Raw genomic sequence first — 8,168 nt, forward strand, 5'->3', positions numbered from 1 at the left:
AGCAACTATTACTATGTTGCAAATAAGAAGCTAAACAAAACCAGCTTTCAGTCAGCCCCGGACGGCAACATTGTATCCATGTTTTCAGCAGCGAGGCCTCAGAGCTAAAGCTGGCCCAGAATAAAAAAAAAAAAAAAAAAGAAAACAAGGAGCGGTTGGGAGCTTTTAGTCAACTGCCAGCGGGAAAACAGCCCTCAGCCCCTCAGCCAGCCTGGCCAGGCACCCCAGTGGGGACCCCCACCCTGATCCAGGACACCCTTCAGGGCAAACCAGCCGGCCCCCACCCGTGCACCAGGCCTCTATTCTATATAGTAAAAGGGTAGTATGCCTCCCGGCACCGGGATCAGCGGAGCAGTGAGGCTCCCGGCACTGGGATCAGCGGAGCAGCAAGGCTCCCGGCACCGGGATCAGCATGACAGGGGGCAGCGCCCAAACCCCCTGATCAGCCCTGCTCTGTGCCTGATAGGGGGGGAGCTCCCCAATCCCCCGATTGCCCTGCTCTGTGTGTGACAGGGTGCAGCGCACCAACCCCCTGATCGGCCCTGCTCTGTGTGTGACAGGGTGAGGCGCCCCAACCCCCCGCCCCCACGGGCCCTGCTCTGTGTGTGACAGGGTAGAACCATAACCTCTCCATCAGCCCTGCCCTGAGTGTGACAGTGGCAGTGCCCCAAACCCCTGATTGGCCCTGCTCTGTGGGTAATAGAGGGTGGCGCCCCAACCCCCCTCCATGGGCCTTGCTCTGAGTGTGACAGGGTAGAGCCATAACCTCCCCATTGGCCCTGCCCTGAGTGTGACAGGGTGCAGCGCCCCAACCCCTTGATCCGCCCTGCTCTGTGTGTGACAGGGGGCGGTGCCCCAGCTCCCCTATCGGCCCTACTCTGTGAGTGACAGGAGGGAGCTCCTCAACACCCTGATGGGCCCTGCTCTGTGAGTGACAGGGGGCAGCGCCCCAACCCCCCTGATGGACCCTGCTCTGTTAGTGACAGGGGGCAGCGCCCCAACCCCCTGATCGGCCCTGCTCTGTGCGTGACAGGGGGTGGCGCCGCAACCTCCCCATTGACCCTGCCTTGAGTGTAACAGGGGGCGGTGCCCCAACCCCCCAATCAGTCTACCCTGAGCGTGACTGAGGGTGGCATTGCAACCTCCCGATCCGCCCTGCTCTGTGCATGACGGGGAGGTGCCCCAACTCCCCAATCGGCCCTGCTCTGAGCCTGACCAGGGGCTGCACTTAGGGATTGGGCCTGCCCTCTGCCACCCGGGAGCAGGCTTAAGCCAGCAGGTCGTTATCTCCTGAGGGGTCCCAGACTGTGAGAGGGCACAGGCCGGGCTGGGGGACCCCCCCCCTCCCCGAGTGCACAAATTTTTGTGCACCGGGCCTCTAGTATTTATATATGCACCTTAGAATAAATAAAGTATGGTGACTTGCTTAAGTTCTATAATCTTTTGGTGCAGACATGCCATGTAAACCTAAGCCAACTGGTCTATAAACTTACCCATACAGCTCTACTTTCTTTCCGGAATGTACTCCCACATAAAGATGAAGTCCAGTAGTTATATGGGGGATTGAAAGTACTTAACAGGTTGTGCAGTGGGGTAATATTTTGTGAGATAAATCACGATTTTGTTGTCATAGTATCACCATTCCACATGCCCACACCCTGAGTTGTCCCTAAACTTAACAAACTTCCAGGGAGAAAGAAGAACACCTTGAAGCCTCTCACACTCTTTTGTGAAAGCCTAGCTCATGACAGACATCACAGAAGGAGCATACGAAAGGGAGTCCTTTGGAGGGAAAAGAGAATAAGAGCATTTGAACAATATTCAGAATGGGAAGGAGTGGGTGAGTTCCTCAGTATGGGACCCTCTACCGGCTTTGTTCTGTGTACTGTGGAGAATCTGCACTTCAGACTGGATGCCTGAGTGATAGACCCAATGATGCTGGAACCTAAGTGCCAGGGTTTTCATTCTCAATAAAGATATCTTGCCCCTAGGCCTGAGTGCTACAGTGCTACAGAAGACTTCAAGGGTCTCCCCAAGGCAAGTTCTTGGAGGATACTGCAAGGCTGGTATTATTTTGAGACCTGGTTGAGATATGGTTTATGACTAAATTTTAGTTGTTTTAAAGAATAAATTTAAATTGTGATACTTCTTATATATTTATTTTTGTATAGCTGAGGTTGAGATCAAGATTCCCATTCTCTACAATTAGGAAATTAGGCAAGTAGGAAGTCAGCGGCATAGTTCCGGTAGATTGATGAAAAATGATATTGAAGTACATTGAAAAGAGAATAGGAGATAAGACAGTTTGAGAAGAGGAGAAAGAATGTGAATGAAAGAGAGAGAGAGAGAGTAGAAGGGACTTGATTATGTTTACTGGTTGAGAAAAGAAATCAACAGAGAGGAGGAAAAGGGCCCAGGAAGATCTCTATATAAGCAAATGCTATCATTGTGTAGGTAATACTGTTCTCCCACCCCCACCCCCTCCCCATTGGAAGTCTCCTCACATTGAGGATACATTCATCTCTAACTGGGCTTCAATCAGCTATAACCTAAAATTCCTTAACTGCTGTACTTCCTTTGTAGTTACAAGGCCAGTCAACCCTAACCTGTTCTCTTTCTCTCTGTCCTTAGGCTTTTCTCCAAAGATATAAGGTCAATTTAATTCAATTTAACTGATTTGACCTGTTGGTGTTTATTGATTGCTTGGCCACTGATTAAGCACTTCACCGTCCTACCTGCTCGACTCCCTAATCGTCTGCAGCTTCTTCCTCTCTGGGACTTGGAAAGAATCACTGTTAGGCCGTTCAGGTTCCCAGTTCTGTAGGGAAAACCCTCCTTTGATGGAATTGTGGATGAACCCATAGTTGTTAGGTTGCTTTTCTGAAGAGAGTCCCACTGTAGTTTTCCACGTATGAATCTTGTGGAGAAAGGGCATGAAGTCGGAACTGATTTCAGTTTATGACTTATTTTACAAATTTATTTTTATTTTACAATAAAAATTTTGTTAAAGGCAATAAATAACAGCCCCGATTTTGTTTCGGGGGGTGGGGGGTGGGAATAGGGCACAGATTTGAATATTTTCCTGAAACAGAACATAATTTTTGTGTTTTTTATGTAGATGAGGCTATTTGGCCATTTTCTGCCTGAGAGAGTACACATCTATGGAAACGTGATGCCATTGGATCTTCCTTCTGTGTTTGTGGAGGAGAAGTGCACATTTCATCTCTGATAGCTGGCTGAGCCAAGTGGAGGATTCCTCTCTGTGCACAAGGAACAGACGTTCAGTCCATTTGCTAAGAGATATCTGCTCTGGAGCTGACTGTGAGTTGAGGATGTCGCTGAGCCATAGTTTATAAACTACATCTAAAATGGGATGACAAATACCTATTCTGAAGTTATTAATATACGCAGAACACTGAGCTCAGTGTTTGTGTGAAGAAAAAATAACTGGTCTCATCAATAGTAATTATCCGGGAGCTGCTGAATGGTGTCTACCATAGACACTTCCGAGGGAGAGGGTGAGGGGTGGTATATTTTCCATCATCAACTTGCCCTACCCCAAATATTCACTCCTACTTTGCTCATTTCATTTAAAACAAATCCTACCCTGTACCCCATAAATTAAGTCTAAACCTAATTTATTTATTCATCCATTTACTCATTGAGTAAGCACTAACATAAGAGTATGTTACAGACCCTTCACCACCCTCCAGTTCATTGTTCCTTCCTCATCGTTGCCCCTACACTTTGTTCTTGTGCTGTCCTATGGTGTAACGTTAATTGTTCAGATGCCTATCTATCTACTTGCATAATGAGCACTCAGACGCTGTCTTTGATCCCTAACACTGGGAAGATGCTCAATAAATGCATAAATAAACTCACAAGTAAACTGTATTCTGAATAGTTAAGGCCATGAGAGAGGTCCAGGGACAACTTGAAGGCAGGCATGGACACATCTAGGTGCTGTCTTAATCAGCTCTTCTCTGGGAAGCAAGAACAAAAGGATGGGCCTGGGAGAACTGGGCTGCGTTAGAGCCCTTTCTTCCTCCTGGGATTCCTACCCGCCACCTATCCCTATTCATCTCGCACTATCCCAGTGAAGGCTGTACAATTTGAACTATTTTTTAAAAAATTAAAGTATAATTGACATATAACATTAAAAAATGGGCAAAAAACCTCAACAGACATTTCTCCAGAGAAGATACATAGATGGCAGCAGACATGAAAAGATGCTCAACATCACTAATCATCAAGGAAATGCAAATCAAAAGTATAATGAGCTATGGCCTCACAACTCTTACAGTGGCTATTATCAAAAGGACAGCAAAGAATAAGTGTTGACGAGGATGCGGGAAAAAGGGAACACGTTTGTCTATTGGTGGAATTGTAAATTGGCACAGCCACTGTGGAAAACAGCATGAAGGTTTCTTAAAAATTGAAAATAGAACTACCAGAAAACCCAATTCCACTTCTAGGTATTTATCCAAAGAAAACAAAAGCACTGATTTGAAAAGATATATGCACTCCTGTGTTCAATGAATCATTAGTGTTCATTGACAGGTGATTGGATAAAGAAGGTAAGGCATTATATATTTAATGAAATATCATCTATAATAATAAAAGTATAATATGCTAATTAGGCCAGATGTCCTTCCAGATGACCTTCCGGATGAAGCTGCAGTGGCAGGACCCGAGGCAGAGGCAGCTGCCGTGGTGGCGGCGGGGTCCCAGCCCCTTGCACGAATTTCATGCATCGGGCCTCTAGTGGATATGTGTGTGTGTGTGTGTGTGTGTGTGTGTGTGTGTGTGTGTATGGAATATTATTCAGCCATAAGAAAGAATGAGATCTAGCCATTTGTGACATGGACAGAACTAAAGAATATTGTGCTAAATGAAGTAAGTCATGCAGAGAGTAACTTAGAGCATTCTTGCTCAGTACTCATGAGTGATCTAGCGACTGTAGCAGAGGCTGGGAGAAAAATCCCACGTGGCTGTAAAGCAAAGCAGACTAGGACCTAATCATATTCTGTTAGAGCAACTTTGCCCCAGGCGATCTAGTCACTGAGCAAGACCTCAAGCTTCAGGTACAAAATAATCTCTTGCTGGATTAGTATAACAATACTTTAGGATAAAAGTGAACGGTAGCAATGGCAAAAAGGAAAAGGAATGTCTTCAAGATATTTTGGAGGATGAATGACTAGTAATAAGATTACATTTTACTGAGCATTTACTGTGCACCACGCTTAAAAGCTTTACATGTTTTATCAGTTTTAGTCTTATATTTAAACTCTATCATGTGGGTGTACATTTCATAAGTGGAAACTGGAATCTCTGAGGAGATGAACAATCTGCTCACATCCCCAGAGTTTATAAGCCCCAGGGATGAGGTTCAACTGAGGTCAGTCTGATACTCAAGGTCTTGCTCTTAAACCACTTTTTACACCGCCTCCCCACATAGGTGCAGGGAGACCAGAACTAAAGATCACTCCCCGGTTTCAGTCCTTTTATCTGAAGATGATGAAATCTGAAAAGCTCTGGTAGGATCATTGGAAAATACATTGAGTAAAGATGATTATTTTAGATTTGTACATATTTCAATATAGGTCACCAGTATATTATCAGTAGACCTTTGGGAATAAATTGTGGTTTAGTTCACTCTACTATCAAATGGAGAACTTTAGTTACAACTTGCTGTAAGAATGAAGTCCAGCATACCATAAGGACTCAATGAATGTTGTTATTATTATTTATGAGTATTTGGTTTAAAAAGCAACAATATGTTTATTGCTGGGAATGGGTACGTCTTTGTTTTCAGCTGTTCCAATAAATTTCCTGTATTTGATTGAAAATTATTTTCTTCTACCCTTTAAGGAAAATAGTGTATTAATAACAGTAATGTTATTCTTAATTGAGCCCTATGTGTCAAACTCTGTGTAAGCATCTTACATATATTGTTTCATTAACTTAATTCAATGAATTCATGTAAATCATTTAATGCTGAAGGCGAATTTCAGAAATAGTTTTTGTCACTAATATGTAGTTCATGGATGAGTTTCAGAAAATGATGAACTTTTAAAAATTCTAGTTAGTGTAAGTGTGCCAATATGTATTTCATCAGTTCCTCAATGCAGTCTATCACCTCCTCCCCTCACCTAAATGATTAAAAACTGCTGCTCTATTAAGTAATGATTTAAATCCTATTTGCAAAGAAGGGTTCATTAAATGCAGTAAAATGAAATCATTCCATAGATGACTAGTGCTTCACCTTCATGCAAATTTGTAGCTTGTCCGAGGAGTCTGAGGGACAAAAAGAACTAGCTCCTTCTTGTTAATCTAAGTCATTAACAAATTCCCGGTGGAAAGTTAACAGCACAGGTTTAATTATAATAGGATTCTAAAGTCAATACAGGGGCTGAGAAGGTTTTGTTCTTTTTCCAAGTCCTGGTGCAAAATCACTGGTGTTTCAAAACAAAGGAACATTTACAATCCTTTGAGGCTGTTTGCAATATTAAGCAGGTGGTTCTGGTCTCTAGTTCTCATTTTGTCTATATTATTTATGCTAATACTATAATAGCTTTTATCTTCTCAACCAAGTATAGGGTCCAACTTAAGATTTAAAACTTGCCAGTGATACACAACAGGAAGAGATTCATATTATTTGCTGCTAGTTGCAGTTGCTAGGCAGGATCTGGGAAGAAATGGATAAAGACTTTTGATACTTCTTTTAAGAGTTTTCCTGTAATGAGTAGTTAACACGTAATTACAAAATTTTGTGTATTTCTTTTCAATTAAAAAACGGTAACTGTGACTTCTATCCTGATCAGTATTTTCATGGCATGTAAAGCAATGTGTCTGTTCTTAAAATAAATCATGTTATGTTATTTGTTTCATTGTCTGACCCATTCGATCTGGTGGTGAGAAAGACTGAGTCAGGCACTATCTGACGGTCATAGTGATGATCCCATTATCCCATTACGTCTTCTGGGTCTTTTTCCTGTATTTCAGTAACATAGTAAAGAAGGTTTCGTTGAGCTTTCAGATTCCATGTTTTTAAAGCATTGGTTGTTGACTAGAAGTTTTAGAACTTGAAGGTATTTAAAAATCATCCGTCTGTAAGCATCAGAAGTTAACTTCCTAACATTACAGTGTTAGATGGACAGCAATCTCTACCTCAGGCCTCAATGTCTACTCAGGTACTCCTCCCTGACAGGAGAAAACATGGGTTTTGTCCCTGTGACTCATATCCAAGGATTGTGCCATATGGCCGCAGCGGAGGTTCCTCTCAGAACTGGGCCCTGGTGATGTGTGAAGACACTTGCAGTTAGCGGTCACAGAAATGAGGATTAGGTTACGATTTTGAAAAAGGTAAGAAGAAAAATATAAAGGAGAAAGGTGATACTTAATATTAGAAAAAGTTAAATTTTTACATCATTTTTTAAAAAATCTATCAATGGGGCTTCTATAGTTTACTTTGTATTTTATTAAAAATCCCTTTTTATTTACATTTCCATGGTGTAACTTATTTTTCTGAGTTAGGATTCTCCGGGCCTTTTAACATACTTATTCACAACTAACTTTGTAGTAATAGCTTATTAGTGTAGAGCAAGCATGTCAAACTCAAAGGCTAACACGGGCCAAAGAAACAAGGTTTAAGTTTATGTGGGCCGCAAAAAAACAAAAGCTTCAATTTTCATAGAAACCTAGATTTATTTCGATAGGGACACGCTGAATACAAAGGGTTGAAATAAATGAGTAATCATTAACATAAAATAATAGAACATTTTAATAAAAGTTAATATTTTTTCTTTAACATTAACTTACCAAACACTGAATAACTGCAAAAATTAATAAGCATAACGCAAATAAACCTATTTTTCTTATTCTCCAAAAGTGAAATATTTCCTGTTGCGCACACCAAACAAGTCAGTCCAAGACTAATGACTTGGCATTCAGCTGCTAAAATATTCGCTGCTAGTATTAGTGGAGAGAAATGGTGTGCCTGCACATAAGGCGTGTAAGGGAAATGAATGCAACATGATTACAGTAATCAGTCATTAGCAAAAGTTGTAGTTTGTTATTAATAATCCTATATAATAAAGGGGTAATATGCAAATCAACTAAATGGCAGAATGACCGGTTGCTATGACGCGCACTGAGCACCAGGGGAC

Source organism: Myotis lucifugus, unplaced genomic scaffold, assembly GCF_000147115.1.
Source record: "Myotis lucifugus unplaced genomic scaffold, Myoluc2.0 scaffold_27, whole genome shotgun sequence".
In the NCBI taxonomy this organism is placed as follows: Eukaryota; Metazoa; Chordata; class Mammalia; order Chiroptera; family Vespertilionidae; genus Myotis; species Myotis lucifugus.